Source organism: Dendropsophus ebraccatus, chromosome 8 (genome assembly GCF_027789765.1).
Source record: "Dendropsophus ebraccatus isolate aDenEbr1 chromosome 8, aDenEbr1.pat, whole genome shotgun sequence".
Taxonomy (NCBI): Eukaryota; Metazoa; Chordata; class Amphibia; order Anura; family Hylidae; genus Dendropsophus; species Dendropsophus ebraccatus.
The window spans coordinates 55615696-55638186 of NC_091461.1; the positions used below are offsets into that span (position 1 = coordinate 55615696).

At 41.0% G+C, this 22491-nt stretch overlaps 1 protein-coding gene across 1 annotated transcript in view; it reads left to right on the forward strand.

Moving 5' to 3' along the window:
* Window positions 1-568: 568 nt before the first annotated feature.
* MYPN (myopalladin) overlaps window positions 569-22491 on the forward strand; it is a 116748-nt gene continuing 94825 nt past the window's right edge. Inside the window, exons 1-2 of the mRNA XM_069980415.1 lie at window positions 569-587; window positions 11482-11586. The gene's annotated coding sequence lies outside the window, so the exon portion shown is untranslated. The remainder of the gene's footprint in view (window positions 588-11481; window positions 11587-22491) is intronic.

The following is a 22491-nucleotide window of genomic DNA, read 5'->3' on the forward strand; positions in this document are numbered from 1 at the left end:
GCGTGGGATTATAATTATTGTGGGAGTTCTTATGTTTTTTTGCGTTCTATATATATTTTTTTTAATCTTGACTTTATACATTTACTTATTTTATAATTATTATTTTTTTTAACCTTATTTTGAGATGTCTTTTTTTCCTCAAACTTTGATTTCTCTGTCTCTCCAACAAAGAATCTGAGTTTGGGATAACTTCATAAGACTTACATTTGTTTCATTTAAATTCTCCCTTGTCTTACTCATAGAACCAGGAGCCTCTGCCTAAATTTGTCTAAATCTCTACATGTAGGCTATGTACACAGCCTCTACAAGTGGTGTGTACTCTTCAGCTCTTGGCATGACATTATGTTTTTTTTCCATTGCGGGATGAGGAGGGCACCTATAATTAGCATGCTAAAACGGCAAAAAAAAGAAAGCAGCCATTGCTGTCCTGACAGAGAAAGGCACGAGACCAAGGACCATGAAAGAGAGAGGAAGTGCAGATGGTGGATGACTAGTGTGACACTGTTTGGTAAGATGACATTTTGTATTAATAATAGGGGCTTACATATGAGATCTGCATTATTCAGCATTTACTCATACTCCAAAATGTGAGTTTTGTTGTTTGATTCTTATATTAACATCCATGTTATCTGCATAAAACTATTTCTAGAAACTTTAGCTAAGCTGTTCTTTGAAGTGAGGGAAGGACTGTGAGCCTGCATAACGTCTCTGTGCTATGTATGTTTCATATGGGTGTTAATGTCCCCCTCTGAGAACTCTTTGTAAGGCTTAAAGAATATTCTCATAAGATATATGTAAATGATTTCATTTATGCTTTGTGCAATACACACACACACACACAAATAAATATATGTATATGTATGACAGCCATGTCATTATAAACTGAAAGGTCATACCAATACATGCTTATAATACTCACTTACACATAGTTTCTTATCTTAAACCATAATATGTTGCATTATATTACAAAAAACACAGAAAACTGTAATGGGATTAATAATTCTAGATGAAACCTTGAGAGTATGTATATTGTTTATAGTTATAGGTTATGGGTGGAACGTTTTCTGTGCTAGTCTTCTTATATAATGTGATCTGTGGTATTTTTGTGAATCTGCTATGATCCGTCATAGCTCCATGGAACATGCATGAAAAGTTTCAGCATGCTGCATACTGTATGTATTTAGAAAAGTTGCTTTGGGTGAATAATGTGCATTGCTAACAAGGGATCAAAGGAAATGAATAGAGTTATTTTTGTAGCCCAGCAGTCTCCCTCCCCCTTGACACAAATGTTTACTGTGGTGAGGGCATCCATATGGCACACCTTCTAGTGTTTCTGTACAGAGAATTCTGTCAACTGTTAATCCACAGCAACACTTCATTTATCGCATTGGAGTGCAAGAGAGATGATTCAGATTTTATGTAATGCAAGTTGTCAGATACAGTGACAGCTTTTGCATTGGCTTGTGCATGCTTTCTTACAGGGTTCATCAAATTAAACTAGTCATTCTACAATTTTACTATTGAAACTTTGATATGTAATGGTTGATATTATATATTGCAAGCTATCTACAGTAATCTACAACTTTTTTATGTGTGACACATCATCCTGATGCCTAGCAATTTTGGTTATTCAATAATGACTGATAAATTAAAATAAAACTCCAGCAGCAGCTAAAAATACAGCTGATTGGTGTGAAGGCCCCCATCCTAGCCCTCAAATCTTACATATGTGGTGCCCACTAAAATTCTCGGCTGTTAAGCCTGACTTTATGGTGAGGTTCACGTGCTTTTCATAGCCCACCCATGTAGGAAGTGATAGTAACGTGTGCCTGTGTAATGTGCCTTTCCAACCACTACCTGGGACCTGAGTGTGCAGATATGCATCAGGGGCACACTGACAGAAGATTTACATGGATTTCCCCAATTGGCAGAGACCATCTAAGCAAGACCATGAAGCTCATCACAACAAGCAATAGCTTTATTCTCAGCATTTTCAATAATAAGTCTGTTAAACCCCAAAATAGAATTTTTTTTTATTGCAAAGATATGTTTCTTGTAGAATAATGCGTGTCACATCTTTTGAATTCATCATCAAAAGCAATAAAAATGGTAGAATGAGGAGCGATCTCATATGTTTATCCAACCTTTATATTAAATCAGTGCAGAAATGCCACCATAGATTATACTCACTCAGTGGAGGGGAGATATCCCGTCTTCCCCCAGTGGCCGGGATCACTCGTAGTTTTACTTGCAGTTTCCTTACTTAGCTACGTCCACCCGACTCCTCATTTGTAAGACCTTACGCTGTGTAGCCCGATGTGCGATCACTGCCTTATCCTTTCTTGTGATGTCAGGTAGGACTATACGTGAATTGTATACTTTGATATTAAAAAAAATATTTACATAAAGGACATAAATAAAATTGTTATTTTCTATATTAAAGTATATAATTTACGTATAGTCCTACCTGACGTCCCAAGAAAGGATAAGGCAGTGATCGCACAGCGGGCTACACAGTGGGAGGTCTTACCAATGAGGAGTCGGGCAGGCACAGCTGACTAAGGAAACTGTTTTCCCTGCAAGTAAAACTACGAGTGATCATGGCCATGTGGGGGAGACGGGATATCTCCCCTCCGCTGAGTGAGTATAATCTATGATGGCATTTCTGCACTGATTTGATATAAAGGTTGGATAAAGATATGAGATCGCTCCCCATTTTTTCTTTTTTTTGCTTTTGATGTCTAATACCGGAGCGGTGGACTCTCCAGAGGGTGAAGCGAGCCTGACCGCTCTCTCTTACCATTACGGGTGTTGCTTTGCTAGTGAGTGGTGAGGCGTCACCACTCACCAATTGCAATTGTTTTTTAAACTTTTGTTTCTCTCATCTCAAGGACAACACCGCTCCCAGAGTACGTTTTTTTGTTTTTTGTCTCACTGATCTTTAAATTTGTACCATTAAATATTTACACCTTAATTGGCTTCTTAGATTTTCAATAATGTATTAATGTGTAACACCCTTACTCATGTCTGCAGTAGCAAAACAGTTAAACTGTGTGGCCCTTGTTTAGGGTTTAGTGGTGTACTGACTAGAGCAACAAACTATGATATTCGATCACAATAACATAGGTCTATTTTGGCTCACCCTTCTATTGCTGAAAAGTAGTGTTTCCTGGCAGCCCTAGGGTGGCATCCAACTTCTACAGCGTTTGGGTTTGGAGAACGATGCTGAACCTGAACACTTTGACAGATACACTACCCAGAAGTTTCTGACAATGGCTCTAGTTCAGAAGCAGTGGATGTGAAAATAAGGTAACTGCAGCTTGAGTGGCTCATAACCCTTCATGACCTAGTTTCTGTACAGTTCTAAAGCTCTTGGTGGTAATTATGTAATGTGATCATGAGAAGTGACATCACTGTGGATTATATATCACTATGAACATACTTTTACATATAGGTCATGGCCAAGTGCAACAGAGTTGGCAATTAAAATATACTAATAAGTTGTCACTTTAAGAAAGTGCACCATATATAAATATATTATTTATTATTTACCTATAGAAACTTTTCACATTGTCACTGAGACAATTGTCAATTAACAGTGTAGTTAGCAATGAGATTAGCAAAATTGAGAACATTAACCACTAAAAGTATAAGTATCTATCGTATACATTTGGCACACAGGGGTATTCCTGTTTCAGAATATTGTAGAGATTGTACTTGCTTGAGCATGATTCACCCTAGACAGGAAGCTGTGTAGTTCCTTTGTTTTCACTATTGTCTTTAGCGCTCTGGTTTCTCCCTCTCTTTTGAGACAACACATAATCCTCTGCTCTCTCAGTAGACATGGCCGGATCTTGTTTCTGATCTCTAGCCCCAGCACCTGAGTCCTGTCAACACCTCTGACCAACCTTTACAGCCTACATCTCCTCATGATATATATCTTTATTGGAATATTTAGGGAAAAATTAAATGTGTTTACAGCATGCTGCCATGTGTTAAATGATGCCACAGACAGGAGAGTAAATAGGGAATTAACACAATGGGGGGGATTAATGAAGACCGGCGTACAAGTATGCGGGTCTTATATCAAGCACCGCCCCCTTTTCCCCAGCAGGATTCGCTAAGAAGCGCACGTCTCTGAGTGAATCCGCCCGGTGCACTAAATCTACACCTGCTTCCAGCAGGTGTAGATCTGGGCCATGATTTTCGCCTGCGAGCATGCGTAAATTATGATAAATGAGGCGCGGTAGGAGGCCAAGCCTCCTCCCTGCCTTGTCACGCCCCCCAAGCTCCCCCAGCCCGCCTATCGGGCGAGCCAGGCATACAACAGGCGTACGCCAGGGAGAAGGGGCTAATCTGCACCTTCTTCCTGGCATAGGCCTCGGGCAGACCTTTTGTAAATGTCTGCCAATGAGTTTATTGCTCAGGTGGCAGATTTGCTGGGGAGGCAGATTTTATAGAGTGGCCATAAACTATACTGTGTGCTACACACCAATGACTTCATTGACCCCATGACCTGCAAATAATAGGCGCACACAGATGTAGAATCAAGGAAGTCAGAACTGCAAACACTTTCCAGGTATTGTTATATGGTCCAGACATCACTACACTAAAAGTGATCAATGCCCCTTTATATGGTGCACAAGGTGCAATGGTAGTATGACCATGAATAAGACCACCACATATACATGAGTAGTCAAAATGCATTGACTTGTGTACATTATTAGTTAAGTGCTGAATTATTCACACACTGGTAGAATTCCCTTTTCCTTTTTTTGGTATTCCTTCTAGACAATCAAGTAGTTTATATATGCATGTTAAGATGCTCATACATAAGGGATTTCAGATGTTTTTTTTTCTGTAAGTTGTTATCTTTGCAATCTAGTTTATTTATGCTTGATGATCTGGTGTCTATCATTATAGATCTAGTGGTTTAAACTCAGTGTTTTTGTGCTAGAAATCCACTGGACATCCTGGATAGTTTGACATTGACTACGTACCTGTCATAATGTTTCCTCACTTAGGGTGGGTTCATACTGAGGAATTCTCGCGGATAATGTCCGTGGAGTTCCGCAGTATGTCGGCGCGCATTTCCGCAGGCTCCATAGACACCATTCTATGGGCCAGCGTATTCCGCTATTCGCCGAAAGAAGTGACACCGCCACGGAATCCCGCCGTTCTCAATGTGCTGCTTTGAGTGAATAAGAGGGCATGCGCTTCTCCGCTGCTGCCACTCTCCGCTCAAAGAAATGGTATGTTGCTTCTTTGAGAGAGGAGCCCGTGGAGCCTCATTGAAGAGTCTCAAAACACAGGACTAGCCAGATATTCCTCCGGGAAGGACCCAGCCGAGGGGCAGCTCCTGTTAGGAAACCACCAAATCCACCATATTAAGTGGCCCTATAAGTCAGTGTAATGACAAGGGATAAACCAAGGCTAGGTAACCATCCACATACAGCTGTTTCAGGGTGTTGCCCCTCATCAGTGTGGAGCAGGATTCTGGCTACGTGGGAGCAATGCCTAGTAGAGCCATAAGAGAAACATATTGCTGAATTTAGGGAGACCAGCCAAATGACAACACTGCCGGCTGCTAGTGAAAGCGCTCAATGCAGTGAAGTCCTAGGTGCATTGCCCCCTGGGAAACATGAGTATGCAAAAGAGGAGCCCGTGGAGCCTCATTGAAGAGTCTCAAAACACAGGACCAGCCAGATTCCCAAAGGCTCCACGGGCTCCTCTTTTGCATACTCATGTTTCCCAGGGGGCAATGCACCTAGGACTTCACTGCATTGAGCGCTTTCACTAGCAGCCGGCAGTGTTGTCGTTTGGCTGGTCTCCCTGAGTTCAGCAATCTGTTTCTCTTATGGCTTCTTTGAGAGGAGAGCAGCAGCAGAGGAGGAGCGCGCGCCCTCACATTCACTCAAAGCAGCACACTGAGCACGGTGGGATTCCGACGTTCTTGCTCAGTGTAAACAGGGCCAAACAATGAACCCATTCATTCTTCAGGCGAAAATCGGATTCCGCGTGGAATCCAAATGGAATTCTGGACGGAAATTTCCACTTTGTGCACAGAGAGATGGAATTCCCATTTTGCTTTAGGGAAAAAAGCAATGTTGCATTTACACGTGTGGAATGCTGCCCGCTTTGCAGCAGAATCCGTGAGAATTGCTCAGTGTGGACATACCCTTAATCAACATGGAGTCGCTCCTGCCACTGGATGTTGAGACAATAATGGGTGCAATCAAAAAGGGTCAGAGTGTTGAATCAGAATAGGCCTTGAGAACGGAACCTGGGTGGCTGTATCTATAGTTACCAAAAACTTTGTCAGCAAGCAACTGCACACCGATTGGGTTAGGAAACATTATGACAGGTATAGTTTAACTTTTGTTTATTACTTGTATCCTAAACAACATACACTTTTATTCAATATTTCCAATAGGATGGCATAATATTTTAGGCATGTGCTGACCATGTGGAGGGCAGCAAGCAGCCAATGATAGCTTCCTCCTCCCAGCTGTCAGCACTTTACACTGATACAAGGATCCATCTGCAAGTGCATTTCTTAACAAAAATGCACAACATTTCTACTGATTATTAAATGTTTTATTATATGTATAAAATTATTTTAACATGTATTAAATCTCTATTTGAAGTTTGACTATAAATGAAATCATATTTTCTTATATAAAAAATGTACAAAATATTAGTTAAATTTGGAAAATATGTATACAAAACGTTGCTGCAGTAAATTACAGTATATTACAGGAGTTCTCCAGTGTAAGGCTATGTTCACACTACGTAAAAGTACAGCCGTTGTTGCCAATAACCCCGAAACAACTGTCTACAGATGGGTAATTTTTACTTTTGAAGAGATGTTTGGCTTGGCATATATTCTAAGACTTCTTTATATATAGATGCTTATAGAAGTGCAATAAGGACATATATGAAGCACAAATAAGAAGGATAAAATAGGGGGGACTGTTCAAAAGAAAATTCAATGCAATGATATCCCACAGCATTTGTTCAAGAGATCTTTCAAGCTGTGTGTGGGTGAATACTTTCAGAGGAGACAAAAGTGGTTGGTGGTAACTAGAGAGTTACCAAGGTCTAGACTGTAATGGACTGGCAGCTTCATGGTCATCTGATCACAATGGGGCCACCCACAGAATGTGTTTTTCTGTTTCATTGCATTAACACTTTTAACCCCGTTAACACATTATGGCTATGTCATAGTGCCATTAAGGGCATACAGAGAGGGATCACAAAGCAAGCCCCCTCTGTACCTTGAAACTGATATTAGCCAGCATGAACCAATCGGGATCATAGTAACATAGTAACATAGTAACATAGTAAATAAGGTTGAAAGAAGACAAGAGTCCATCAGGTTCAACCTAGGAGAATCCTACTGTGTTGATCTAGGAAGGCGAAAAACCCCTATGGGGCAGAAGACAACCGCCCCACCACATGGAGAAACTCCCCCCCTCCCCCCCCCTCCCCCCCCCCCCCCCCGACTGCAATGGCAACCAGAACAATACCCGGATCAACGTATCACCAGAAATCTAATGCCCATAACTTGTTATATTATATTGTTCAAGAAAAGTATCAAGTCCTCCCTTGAACTTATTTAATGAATCGGCCATGACAACATCATGTGGCAGAGAGTTCCACAGTCTTACCACTCGCACAGTAAAGAACCCGCGTCGATGCTGATGATGAAATCTTCTTTCCTCTAGACGTAGAGGATGCCCCCTTGTCATTGTTACAGACCTAGGAGTAAAAAGACCACTACAAAGATCTCTGTACTGTCCATTCATATATTTGTACATTGTGATCAGATCGCCCCTAAGACGTCTTTTTTCTAGCGTAAATAACCCCAAGCTTGATAACCTGTCTTGGTACTGTAACCCACCCATTCCCTTAATGACCTTTGTTGCCCTCCTCTGCACCCGCTCCAGTTCACCTATGTCCTTCTTATATACCGGTGCCCAAAACTGTACACAGTATTCCATATGTGGTCTGACCAGTGATTTATAAAGAGGCAAAACTATGTTCTCATCTTTAGCATCTATACCTCTTTTGATGCACCCCATTATTTTATTAGCCTTGGCAGCTGCTGCCTGGCACTGATCACTAAAGTTGAGTTTACTGTCCACCAATACCCCCAGGTCCTTTTCGGAAGTACTTTTACCCAGTGTTTTATTATTTAGCACATAACTGTACTTATTATTTCTATGGCCCAAATGCATAACCTTACATTTATCCACATTAAACTTCATTTGCCATTTCTCCGCCCAAGCCTCTAGCTTCTCCAAATCCCTCTGTAATATGATATTATCCTCCTCTGTACTGATTACTTTACCCAGTTTAGTATCATCTGCAAAAATGGAGATTCTACTCTGTAGCCCCTCTACAAGATCATTAATAAAAATATTAAAAAGAAGTGGACCCAACACTGACCCCTGTGGTACCCCACTAGTAACTAAAACCCAATCTGAATATTTTCCATCAATGACCACCCTCTGTTTTCTATCACACAACCAGTTACTTACCCATTTGCATACGTTTTCCCCGAGTCCCAGCATCCTCATTTTGTAGACCAACCTTTCATGCGGCACAGTATCAAATGCCTTTGAAAAGTCGTCCTTGTCGGCTAATTGACAGCGGCTTTTAAATGACTTGTTAATCCCATCCCTGGTGGTACACACAATTCGATCAAGGGCGTGTGGGGGGGGGGGGTGATCTACAAATTACTGTTAAAAAAAATTAATAAATGAAAAATCCCCCCCAAATATTAAAAGTTTAAAACCCCACCCCACGCATCACGTCGAGAAAAGTTTGAATATAAATTGATCAAAAAGTCAACGTATATGCAAGCAAGCTACAAATAAAAAGTACAGATCAGGTTCTCCTGATGAAATGAGCGAAACATACGTCAGGCTGTCTGTGCTGGAGAGTGGTAAGATGTCAGTGTGGTAGGTGGTGTTCACCCACTTCCTTTTGTGTTTGGTTTTTGCTTTTTATTCCTTCTGATCAAATTTGGGCTTGTATTTATTTTTTGCTGGGCAAATTAATGGGTTTATTTTGTTCCACTATATACACTTGTGATTACTGCCCTGTGTGTTGGCCCAGCACATAAGGAGGTCATTCTATGTACATTTATAGCTTGTGTCTTACACAGGGTCTTCCCCTTTAGATTGTTAATTTATATACTTATGGTGCGTTTACACAGGCAGATTTATCTGACCAATTTTGGAAGCCAAGTCAGGAATGGACTTGAAAAGACAGGGAATCTCAGTCTTTCCTTTATGACCTGCACCCTGTTAATAGTCTGTTCATGGCTTTGGCTTCAAAAATCTTTCAGATAAATCTCTCTGTGTAAACGCACCATTAGTTTGCTTAATTTAGTCACATCTCATGGTTGTAATTATGCCATTTATCATTGGTCCAAATAAAGAAATATATGCTTCATTCATTTATTAGTTCTGCAATTTTTTCTTTGGTTGGTGTTTGTAAAAGAGTAGTCTCACACATCCGTCTGCTTGGACCTCCAACTACTAACTCCCATCATCCTCCTACCAGGAACTAACTCCTCCTCTAGGGGCTAAACTAAACCCCCGTATGAATAATGGGGCTGAGTGTGTGTGAGAGAGAAGAAAAGAGATAGGACAGAAAAGAGCAAGCACCGCAGATTGGTCAGCATATAATACATGGTACACAACAATTAACCCTTTGACCCTTTACAGCCGTGCAACAGGTTAAATAGAACAGTAGTGACATCTAGTGGGTAAAACACTATACTACATCTCCCACTTGTAAACCTGAGGGAGTGACTTACTAAGGTGCCATGACAGCACCCAGTGGTGGTACACCATATATATATAGCTATATATATATATATATATATATATATATATGCCACAAGGCGAACTGCGTAAATAAATTTCTCTTGGTTTTGCAGCATATTTTACAGAAAAAGTAAGTATCTAATTGCAAAGTACAATTGCTGTCGCAAAGTATAAGGGTTCATATGGGTCTGTTGGTGAAAAAATACAATGGCCTTTTAAACACAAGGAGGAAAAACAAAAATGCAAAGCCAAAAAGTAGCTGAGGAGGGAAGGGGTTAATAAAATAGGATAATGTATTCTGTGCACCTGTTCAGTAAGTGAAAACAAAAAGATTTCAGAGGTCAGGCCATAAATCTGAATTTACGGCCTGGTGTAAACTATTCTTATAAATGTTTCCTATCTGGTGTACAGTATTTATTTGAATATTCCATCAAACCTAAAGCAAGTAAAGTGGCAACCCTTCTTTCTTACCCTATTTAGTATAATTTCTATTTAAGCTTAGATTCTCTAATCAGAGAACTATGGAGGTATTCCCTGCAGTGCCAGAGGTATTCCGGTGTCGTCACTGACATTGAGATGGTTCCCATGTGACGCCTGTATGAATCAGAGCTCCCCATATAATTACATCTACTCCAGTGATAGCTAGACACATTTCCTAGTGGTGTGTGGGATCTACTGGTAAATGTATGTCATGTAAGTGTCACATTAATCAGTAAATACCTTCTCTGTAAACCTGTGAATGACTTCAGCATCCATAAATATTTTTCTGTATATAAAGTATAACTAATTGAGAACATGCAGCTGTCCATATTCAACACTGGGATTCTCTATCTGTGAGTGAAAGGGCATTTGTTAGGATCAGGTACATGTCATATTTATGATAAATTCCCATATACTTGACTTGCTTATAGTTGTCATCAAGTGTTCCAAAGTATAAATGTGCTAAGAACGATCTGACGTCAGTTTTATGCATCAATGTAGATGTCATTTTAATCAATGGATCAATAAAAGTTAAAGTTTTATCGATTGGTGCTGAAGCCTTTGAATTTTTTTTTTCCAGATTCTCAACTAGTACTTATACTCTTTATCACTCCTTATAGTTTTCCAATTTGTACATAAAAAAATGTTCAATGTCTGTAATTGTTGGACAACTTGTCCACAAGAAATAAAACTTTTGTTTGACAAGCCTCACATGGGTGGTGTGTTCTGTAAAGTGACAGTTCAGTTATCAGACACTTGTAACCACTGGAGGTACATAAGTAAGATTCCTTCTGAGTTCCACAAGCAGAGACCTTGAAAACTGATAAGATTTGATACCATATTATGTGCTGCATTATGAGCAGAAACAGGACACATTCACACAGCTGTTGTATAAAGCCACTGGGTGGACTATCATCTTTTCCCATACTGTGTCCATAATAAATGAAACATTTCCTGTCCCTTTTAATGAGTTTTTTCCCTTTATCAATGAAAAGGTTTGCAAGGCACCAAATAAATGATAATGTGCGTGATTCTCAAGAATATTTATTTTCAGAAAAATACTTTTCATTTATTGCCCCACAAGCCTATACTATGTGAATAGGCCTACTGAATGGATATTCTAATTTGACTAATTTGTTTTTTCTTTTTTATTAACATATAGAAAGAAGTTGTCATTGATCTGCTTGTCATTCCTTTGGAAAACTGATTTCTTGACAGATTGTGTTACAAGAGGACTACAGTTCTTCTTCCATACACCATCCCTATGGTAAATGTTTTTCCTCACTCATATCACAAATGTCGTTTCACTGTCTAACATGTTTTGTAACAGTCGTCAGAATCTTAAAGCTTATATATTGTTTTTTATGTTTATGGACTGTAATTTGCCATCATGTTTTAATAATACACTAGGGCCCCATGCACAGAGATGTATTATAGCTCTGTACCAGCTCTGAATTATATGGAGTCATAATATGGCAGCCGTAGCAGTGTGCCTCTATTCCTCTGTGTACCCTATGATTTTATACACACATTTATTCTGCTGTATATTTATGGATTAAAAAAATCAAGGCAAACTTGTTTGGTTGTCAAATTGCAAACTGTTGTCCACCAATGCATTGCTTCTGTGAAAGACCAGCACAGTATTTTGGTGTCATATGGAGGTACAGGGAGTACCTATGGTTTTCTAGCCTGCTGCTGTAACGGTCTTTACAACTTACTTCGTATGGGTTTATATTAATAAATATGTAGCCCTAATCCAGGGCTACAAGGGCACACATAACCTATCCAAACAGTACTTCCTGCAGGACATACAGCAGCTGATAAGTACTGGAAGACTAGAGATTTTTTTATAGAAGTCATTTACAAATCTGTATAACTTAAAAAAAAGTTATCTGACCCAAGTTGTTTTGAAATTATTATTTTTTTCTTTAAAGCAGATGTTACATAAAACTTAAAAATCATGCATTACACATGTTAAAGAAGTATTCCTACATCATTAGAACATGGCTTCCCAGCCACTCTGGCCTGTTTGTGGTGGCCAGGAAGCTGGAAACTGAGTTGGCTGTCCTACACAACTTAGTGTTTTAGTCATGTTTTAACTATGTGTGAAGAAATCGGAAAAAACAGGGCGTTTTTTGCAAAAGCTGGTCATATGTAATAAGCATGTTCATTATTTGGACGGTTGTTTTAATTTACAGGGGTTATTGTGTACTGTGTGTACACTGTCGTCTAATTTCCCATTGGCTTCAATAGAGCACATGATTAAATTGAAAATGCGGCCGTATTTTTACCTCAGAAATTACAGGTGTATTTTACCTTTATTTCATGGTGTGTGAACATAGCCTGAAGATCTGGTGTTTATTTTCCCAGAATCATAATATTACCTATTTTGTTTCTGTTTATTACATTGTAAGTACAGTAAAACCTCGGTTCCCAAACACCTCGGAGTTCGAACAATTCGGTTTTCGAACTAAATTTTCCCCTGAAGTTTTGCTCGGTATCCGAACAAAACCAGGGGGATAACTGTCAGCTGAACTGATGTTCAGCTGACAGTTAGAGGTGTTCAGGAACAGTGAGAGGCAGGAGCGGGCGGCTATTGAAACTTGCCGCCGTGTTCCTGCTCCAATCAGCTGCGGGGGACACCCTGTAAAGAAGTGGGGAATCCCATCATAATGATGGGATTCCCCACTTCTTTACAGGGTGTCCCCGGCAGCTGAGAGGAGCAGGAGCACGGCGGCAAGTTTAAATAGTCGCCCGCTCCTGCCTCTCACTGTTGCAGGGGATGTGGAGTGTTTTTGCACTCTGTGGGCCGGGTGCTCTGCACCTGACCCATGGAGTGTAAAAACCAATTAATCACATTTACATTGTTCCCTATGGGAACTTACAGCTCGGTTCTCGAACTGCTCGGTTCTGGAACAGCCTTCCAGAACCAATTATGTTCGAAAACCGAGGTATCACTGTAGTAGTGTGGACTTACAAGCAAAGCTTTTGCTTGCATCTTGTGTCCATCCCCATATTATGAAATAAAAAATCTAAGTGAAGTTAGTAATAAGCAAGATATTTAAATGTGACACAATGGATTCAGAGCAATCTGGGTGTGGCTTAAAGGGACATAAAAAAAGAAAGGGGTCTGAATGACCATTCGGTACAATACCGATCATTGATTTAAGAAGGGACTGTAGAAGACGCCTTTTTTCCTGTAGTAGTCACTACAGTAGTCTATAGCAGTGCTTCTCAATTCCAGTCCTCAGGCCTCACCAACAGGTCATGTTTTGAGGATTTCCTTAGTATGTCACAGGTGATATAATTATACTCAGGGCTTCAGGTATTATCACAGGTTATCTTTGTATGGGATAACCTCAAAACATGACCTATTGGTGAGGCCTGAGGACTGGAATTGAGAAGCACTGGTCTATAGCAACCCACACATTTTTCAGCCATTACTTCTACCAGAAATAGCTTCTACCAAGGATGCCACAGCTGTTGTAATCAGCTTGTTGCTCTTAGTTCCTGATTGAATTAGGGAAGTTTTCCACCAAGCGGAACAATATTGAGGCACTGGGGCATAGAAATAGAATATTTGTAGCACAGAAAATTTGTCGGCGAAAAAGTGTCTGGGTCTCTGTATGGATATTTTGTTAAGGTCCATGCATACCCCAGGAAAATGTACCCAGATTTCAGAAAATTTGGATACATTTCTGGACCTACAAGGCTCTATTAGGCATGGACATCTTTCAGGATTTTTCTTGAAAGGTGTTCCTCCTGGAAAATAGGTCAAGAAATTATAATAGCTGTTGAGCCCTATTTTCCCCCTTGGTCTGAACATAGTCAGTGAGTGACAATGTGCATGTCATTTTCCGCAAATATACGCAATTTAACTTGACCCAAGTGTAGTGACAAGCAGGCACTCTCAGTAAAATAAAAGCAAAAACGACAGTAAACTAGATTTGGGGGGGGGGGAGCTGTATTTTGAATCTAATAATTTTCTTCATTAAAGTCTAAAGAAAAACACACATTTGTGGACACATTGTTAGGCTATGTGCACACTTAGTATGCACATAGCCTTAAAAAAGATCATCCCGGCTGGCTGGATGCAGCACCGGCCGGATGATCTTTAGTGCCACAGAGTTCTGATGCGAGGTCACCCGTGCGCGCCCACATCAGAACTCATCACTGTACACTAGTATTCACTGAGAGGGTTTTCTGCAGCCGCTAAAACTGACATGTCAGTTTTCTACGGCGCCGCTAGGGATCCCGGCCGGAGTGTATACCATGTGCATACACTCCAGACGTGATTCCCTCGGCCTGCAACACAACGTAAGTTCCGTACCAATCATGGCCCTTGCAATAACGGCCGTGATTATTACAGAACTTACGTTGTGTAAACATGGCCTAAAACATATATATATATATGTGCACAGACTGACATTTTTCATACACTTTAATGCGCATTATAATTATTAGATTCAAAATAGAGCTGCATTTTATATCTAACTGTTGTAATTTGCTTTTATTTGTGTGAACATAGCCATAAACTGTGTCATTAACTGTCTTAATTTAAGACCAGTGTACGAGTATGCCGGTCTTAATAAATCCTCCTTAGGATTTCAATAATTAGGGTCCATTTACACAGAAAGATTATCTGGGATCTGGGATGGATTTGAAAAGAGGAGAAATCTCAATCTTTCCTTTATGACATGATCTCTGTTTATAGTCATAGAACATGTTAAAAGATCAAAATGAACGATTGATCGATCGTTCGCCGCGTTTACACGTACGATTATCGTTTGAATTCGATTGTTATCGCGAAAATTCGCCCGATAATCGTTCCGTGTAAACGTAGCATTAGACTGATATGTAGACACAAAAGGTAACAATTATCAACACAATATAATCTAAAAGTCAGCAAAATGTAAAGTGCTAAACAATCCAGGTTTTGCATTAAATCAATCCTTTTGAATGTTAGGCAAATCACATTTTGCAGACAATCTTTCTTAGGCAATCCTGGCTGTATCTAGTGATCGGTGGGGGTCTCAGCACTTTGTCTAGATAGATAGATAGATAGATATTCCACAAGAAGGATATGACTGCAGCACTCTCAAGTCGTGTAAAACGGTGATTTATTAGCTCATGGATACACTCAGTAGCAACGTTTCAGATCCATCCATAGGATATGACTGCAGCACTCTCGAATCGTGTAAAACGGTGATTTATTAGCTCATGGATACACTCAGTAGCAACGTTTCAGATCCATCCATAGGATCCTTTTTTCACTCACTTGCTTGAAAAAGGATCCTATGGATGGATCTGAAACGTTGCTACTGAGTGTATCCATGAGCTAATAAATCACCGTTTTACACGACTTGAGAGTGCTGCAGTCATATCCTTCTTGTGGAATATCTACATTACACCAGTGGACCGAGGTGGGACAGCTGGCACCCGATTTATAGCCTTACCAGAGTGCTGCGGTCTTATTTTGTATATAGATAGATAGATAGATAGATAGGAGATAGATAGATACTGTTTTAGAGAATGATCTGGCCCTTGACACCTCACTACCTTTAAAGATTTCTCCAAGGGTTTTTTTGTGCCGACATAATTTTGTGGCCTTTACTATGACATTTGCATACTATAGCCACTTATATTAATTGACTAGCCCTCCCTTTATATTTGCAAAATAATATCTGTAATATCTATTTTTTAGGGTCAGGAAATTTCTCATGAAAAAGAAGCTAGAGATGAGTGAGTTATTTTTCTTTATTTAACAATAACACAAGTCCTCTAAGGGACCCAAGCATGACATGTTTCACTATTCTAAAAACATATTAATATATTAATATATAGAAAACACTTTATATTCAGAATCCATACATCATGCCTACCACTATTTGAAATCATTTTCTGTCCACTGTTTGTAAAGCTCCAAAAGAAGCTTTCTGAGAAATTAACAGTTGGGACAGTTCAACTGTTAATCAAAATTTATACTCTGGTTGGTTTGATATATGTTTGCAGAGGATTTTGATGTACCATTAAAGGAGAAGTCCAGCGAATGTTTTCATTTAAGTATTGTATTGCCCCCAAAAGTTACATAAATCACTAATATACACTTATTACGGGAAATGCTTATAAAGTGCTTTTTTTCCCTGCACTTACTACTGCATCAAGGCTTCACTTCCTGGATAACATGGTGATGTCACGATCCGACTCCCAGAGCTGTGCGGGCTGTGGCTGCTGGAGAGGATGATGGCAGGAGGACACTGAGGAGGGACACAGGGCACTGGAGGGACACTGAGCATCCCTCTGCCATCATCCTCTCCAGCAGCCGCAGCCCGCACAGCTCTGGGAGTCGGTTCGTGACATCACCATTTTATCCAGCAAGTGAAGCCTTGATGCAGTAGTAAGTGCAGGGGGGAAAAAATACTTTATAAGCATTTCCCGTAATAAGTGTATATTGGTGATTTGTATAACTTTTGGGGGGGGCAATACAATACTTTGAATAAAAATATTCGCTGGACTTCTCTTTTAAGCACAATATTATAACACTGATTTTTACATACTTATAGGTCATTTACTTTATCTGCTTTCTTTTGGGCCCTCCGGGGAACAGCTTTTAACTCATAGGCCATGTTCACACAGCGTATGAAACCGTCCATTCTTTTACCCGGCTGTGTCACAGAACAGCCTGTGTCAGAGAAGATCATCCCGGCCGATACTGCAGTCCCAATTCACCATAGCACACAATGGAGAGTGCGTCCGGAGCTGCACTCTTTATTGTGTGAAATGACATGTCTGTGCAGCCGCTATTCAATGAATAGCAGCCGCACAAAACTGACATGTCAGTTTTCCATGCGGCCGGTTCTATGTGAGTGAATGGAATCCTGGCCGGAGCGTATACTGTGTGTATACACTCGGACGGGATTCCATTCATTCACATACAACGTATCTTTTGCATAAATCAAGGCCGTTGCAAATTGCAACAATGGCTGTGATTTTTGCAAAAGATACCTTGCGTAAACATGGCCATAGACTGTAAGCTCTTTTGAACAGGGCTCTCACTTTGTTTGACTTCTTAATTTGTTTCTTATAATTTCTGTCAGCGTCAGGCATGGCAACAGGCAGTCTAACAAGACACGGACAGTGAGCCCTAAGCTGACCCCACCCACTGTCCCTGCCTACTTGCCACAAGACAGTTCTAGGCGACTGGGGAGAACCATGGTGACAGTCTCTTTACTCAATAGAGTGAAACACAGAACAGGGACATACAAACAATAAATCCAAAGTCAACAATCCAGTTCGGTAACCGCGGACAGCAAAAATACAAAATCGGCAGACAAGTCGGGTAAACGAGAAAGGGCAATAAGTCAGGGCAAGCTGCAAACAGGATAGCCAGGTAACAGGCAAAGATTAGAGAAACACACAGCAGATAACAGAGGCAGTTTGCTTAGCCTAGATTGCTCTAATAGCGAGCGACTTGCTGCTGGCCATGCTGACTATTTATGAGGACCAGGACCCATTGGACTGGCGCTCAGATCCACAAAGACCCTGACTGGCAGAGGCATCTGTCAGTCAAAGGAAACACCACACTGCTCAGCTGCAGGAATCAAGCTAGCAGAGAGCAGAGTAATTCTTGCATTTCCAGGAGGCTGAGAGGCAAAGCGGGTGGGGCTGAACAAATAAAGACCAGGTTCAGTGCCTTCTGTGCCACACAACCCGAACTGAGGAGAGCAAAGGCACATTCCTGGCAAATTCTGTAACTTTTCTGAAAATGGCAACAGAAGTGCATCTGAATATCTGGTAATAAAAAAGTCTCACTTCATCAGAAGTGTCAACCAACCAATATGGTAACAGATCCTTTTCGTTGGGGGTTACAAAGTTCCCTGACTCCCTGCCATTACATTTCTTTGCTTCTACTTTGTTCTGGCACTTGCTAGACTTGGGGGCCTGCACAGCCACTTGGGGTCTGCAAAGACCTCTGCACAGTCACATTTATAGCACTTGTCACATGCTCCTCCCCACCGTTCTTCCCACAATGGACAAGACACTCTAACCTTCATCCAAATGGCTAAGCCATGCTGGCCGCTAGGCCTATTTTCAGGTCATAGCACTTTCTCCAAGCATCTAATGCAGTTTCACTGCACAGGCTCCTTTTCTGGTGCCAAAACATTAAACTATATCTAGTTTCTTTCGTTCTGCCCCAGCGGTGTTGCAATTCTGCTTTCAACACTACAATGCTCACACGCATATTGGCATCTTTCTGGGTCAATGCTGAGACCCACTCCTGCAAGTGGACAGCTGTGTGTGTAAAAGGACCCTTAGTCTATGGGATCCATTTAAGATGCAGACACTGAGCTGGGAGAGGACTGCACGGTAGTTTGGTTGTCTCCCTTCTCGTTCTATTGATCATTCAGGCCCTGACAATAAAAATTTTTGACTTGTCAAAAGTTTTTTCTATAATGCCCCCTGTAGTTAGTGAACAAACAACTATAGCCATCAAGGCTGGGAAGGAAACAGAATAAAATCAGGAGGAAGCAACTAGAAGGACTTAACTTAAAGAATACTTGTCAGTAAGAAAAACTTTTGACATGTTACAGGGACATTCCAAAGTTTTTTATTGGTCCAGGTCTCACTGCTGAGACCCCCACTGATCAGGAGAACAAGCAAGAAGATGTGCATGGTAGTGCCTTTCTTTTCTAAACTCTCAATCATCTTCATCCAGCAGCCTCATAGGCTGGTGCTACTTGAACTGAGATCCGCAGCAGATCACCATAGACGCCGCCGCAGTCGGTGCGACCGCAGTGACTATGTAGAGATCTTCTGCCTCTGCTCGATCCGGGCGCTAGGAGGAGGCTGCTGCTGTGCTCCCCCCAGGCACCCCTCCCCTGCCGGATCCAACCCCGCGCTTCCCGTGCTCCCCCCAGTCATCTCCCTCTCCCTCTTTGCTGCTTCTCACTCCCCCCCCCCCCCCCCCCGGAGCCATGCGAGCGACTCTGCGAGGGTAACCATAGCAACCCAGACGCTTCCCAGTGTGTCTGGGTTGCTATGAATTGTAATGATCTGCACTGAGACAGGGACCTGATCATTTGAATGATCTGTCAGTGTAATACTGACAGATCATTTAATATGTTATGCTTTACAGCACAGATCATGTGCTGTATTGCAATATATATGTGAAAAGTGAAAGTAAAAAAAAAAAAAAAAGCATCAAAACACACACATACATAAATAATTAAAATAAATAAATTAATTAAATACATACATACATAATAAATAAATAACTATAAATTAAATAAATATACACATTCCCCTCTCCCCTCTTTTTAATGATCCTCTATAAATAAGATACATATATTTGGTATCAGCGCGTCCGTAATGACCCCGTCTATTAACTTGTTACATTAATTATTCCACCCGATTAACACCATTAAAAATAAATAAAAAAAACTAACCAAAATGACATTTTTTTTGTTAATTCCGCCCCATAAAAAATATAGAAAAAATCAAAACGTCACATGTACCCAAAAGGTGTACCACTAAAAATGTCAGCTTATGCTGCAAAAAAAAGCCCTCACATAACTCTATTTGCGAAAAAATTAAAATATCACTGCTCTTACATTATACAAATATGCCAAAGAACACTGCAGAGACACCATCACGTGTCTCGACGTCAGTGAACTAGCCAGACCTTCCTCTGGGAAGGAACAACCAAGCCAAGGAATATCTCTCAAATTAAGGAAACCACCTAAGCAAGGTATCCACAGACAGCTGTTTCGGGGGGGGGGGGGGGGGCAAAAACCCTTAAACGGCTGTCTGTGGATGGATACCTTGCTTAGGTGGTTTCCTTAATTGGAGACATTCCTTGGCTTGGTTGTTCCTTCCCAGAGGAAGGTCTGGCTAGTTCACTGACGTCGAGACACGTGATGGTGTCTCTGCAGTGTTCTTTGGCATATTTGATTTCCCAGGGGGCAATGTTATAGAGTACACTGACGTTGAGACACGTCATGGTGTCTCTGCGGTGTTTTGGTTGATCTCCCTGAGATCAACCAACGTCCTTTTGCATGCACTTACTAGTCATTGCTCCCACTAGCCAGAAACCTACTCCACACTGATGAGGGGCAAAAACCCCAAAACAGCTGTCTTTGGATGGATACCTTGCTGAGGTGGTTTCCTTAATTGGAGACATTCTTTGGCTTGGTTGTTCCTTCCCGGAGGAAGGTCTGGCTAGTTCACTGACGTCGAGACATGTGATGGTGTCTCTGCAGTGTTCTTTTGCATATTTGAATTCCCAGGGGGCAATGTTCTAGAATACACTGACGTTGAGACACGTGATGGTGTCTCTGCGGTGTTTTGGTTAATCTCCCTGAGGTCAACCAGCGTCCTTTTGCTTACGTTATACAAGACACAAACAGTTTTTATAGTATAAATGCCATAAACTATAACAAAAGCTATATAACATGGATATCGCTGTAATTGTACCGACCTGACGAATAACGATAACATGTCAAACAGCGTACAAAAAAGGATTAACCCTTTGAGGACCAAGCCCAAAATGACCCAGTGGACCGCGCAAATTTTGATCATTGCGCTTTCGTTTTTCCCTCCTCCCCTTCTAAGAGCTCCAGCACTCTCAGTTTTCTATCTACAGGCCATGTAAGTGCTTGTTTTTTACAGGAATAGTTGTACTTTGTAATGGTGTCATTCACTTTACCATAACATGTATGATGGAATTCCAAATATATTATTTATGAAGATATAAATAGGTGAAATCGTAAAAAAGAATGCAATATGGTAACGTTTGGGGGTTTCCTGTGTCTACGTAATGCAGTATATGGTAACAGCGACATGACACTATTATTCTATAGGTCAGCCCGAACACAACCATATGCAGATTACACAGATTCTCTAATGTTATATATGTATTTTTTTTATGAAATCCTTTTTTTTGGCAATTAAATATTAATAAAATGGGCCTATTGTGACGCTTATAACGGTTTTATTTTTTCACCTACGGGGCTGTATGGGGTGTCATTTTTTCCGCCATGATCTCTAGTTTTTATTAATACCATATTTGTGAAGATCGGACGTTTTGATCACTTTTTATTGATTTTTTTTAATATATAATGTAACATAAAATCGGTAATCCGCGCACTTTTTCCCCTCTTTTCGTGTACGCCGTTTACCGTTCGCAATAACGCTTATTATATTTTAATAGATCGGACAATTACGCACGCTACGGTATATTATATGTTTATCTATTTATTTATTTTTATATGTTTTATTTATATAATGGGAAAGGGGGGTGATTTAGACTTTTATTGGGGGAGGGGTTTTGGGGTAGTGTGTTGGTGTTTTGAACTTTTTTTTTTTACACTTTTGAAGTCCCTTTGGGGGACTTTTACATCCAGTACTTTGATTTTTACACTGATGAATGCTATGCCATAGGCATAGCATTGATCAGTGTTATCGGCGCTCTGCTCATTGAGCCTGCCTGTGCAGGCTTAGGGCAGCAGATCGCCGATCGGACCGCACGGAGGCAGGTGAGAGACCTCCGGCAGTCCGTTTCAACGATCGGGACCCCCGCAGTCACACTGCGGGGGTCCCGATCGGTAAGTGACAGGGGACTCCCCCGGTCACTTACACTTAAACGCCGCGGTCGCGGCGTTTAAGGGGTTAATGACACGCGGCAGCGCGATCGCTGCAGCGTGTCATTACCGGTGAGGTCTCGGCTGCTGATTGCAGCCGGCCCCCACCTGCTATGAAGCGCGCTCCGCTCCGGAGCGCGCTTCATAGCGGGAAAAAACACCCAGGACGTAAGGTTACGTCATGGGTCGTCTGGGGACAGACTTCCATGACGTAACCCTACGTCCAGGGTCGTCTAGGGGTTAAAAACAGCTGCTAAATTGTGTTTTTTATTCGTGCCACCTCATAAAAAAATTAATTAAAAAATGATCAGGGTGTCATATGTCCCCCCTGAATGGTGCCAATGGAAACGTCAACTTGTCTTGCTAAAATATTTTGGCACTGCAAGGCCTCTGTGACATGGTATAATGGCTAAAAAAAAACTGAAATAAAAAAAAGGCTATGTCATGTTTGCGGCCTGTGGTTGAGTCAGGTGATGCACTGCGGCCACATATGGGGGATTTCTAGAAACATTGGAATAAGCAGAATAAATATT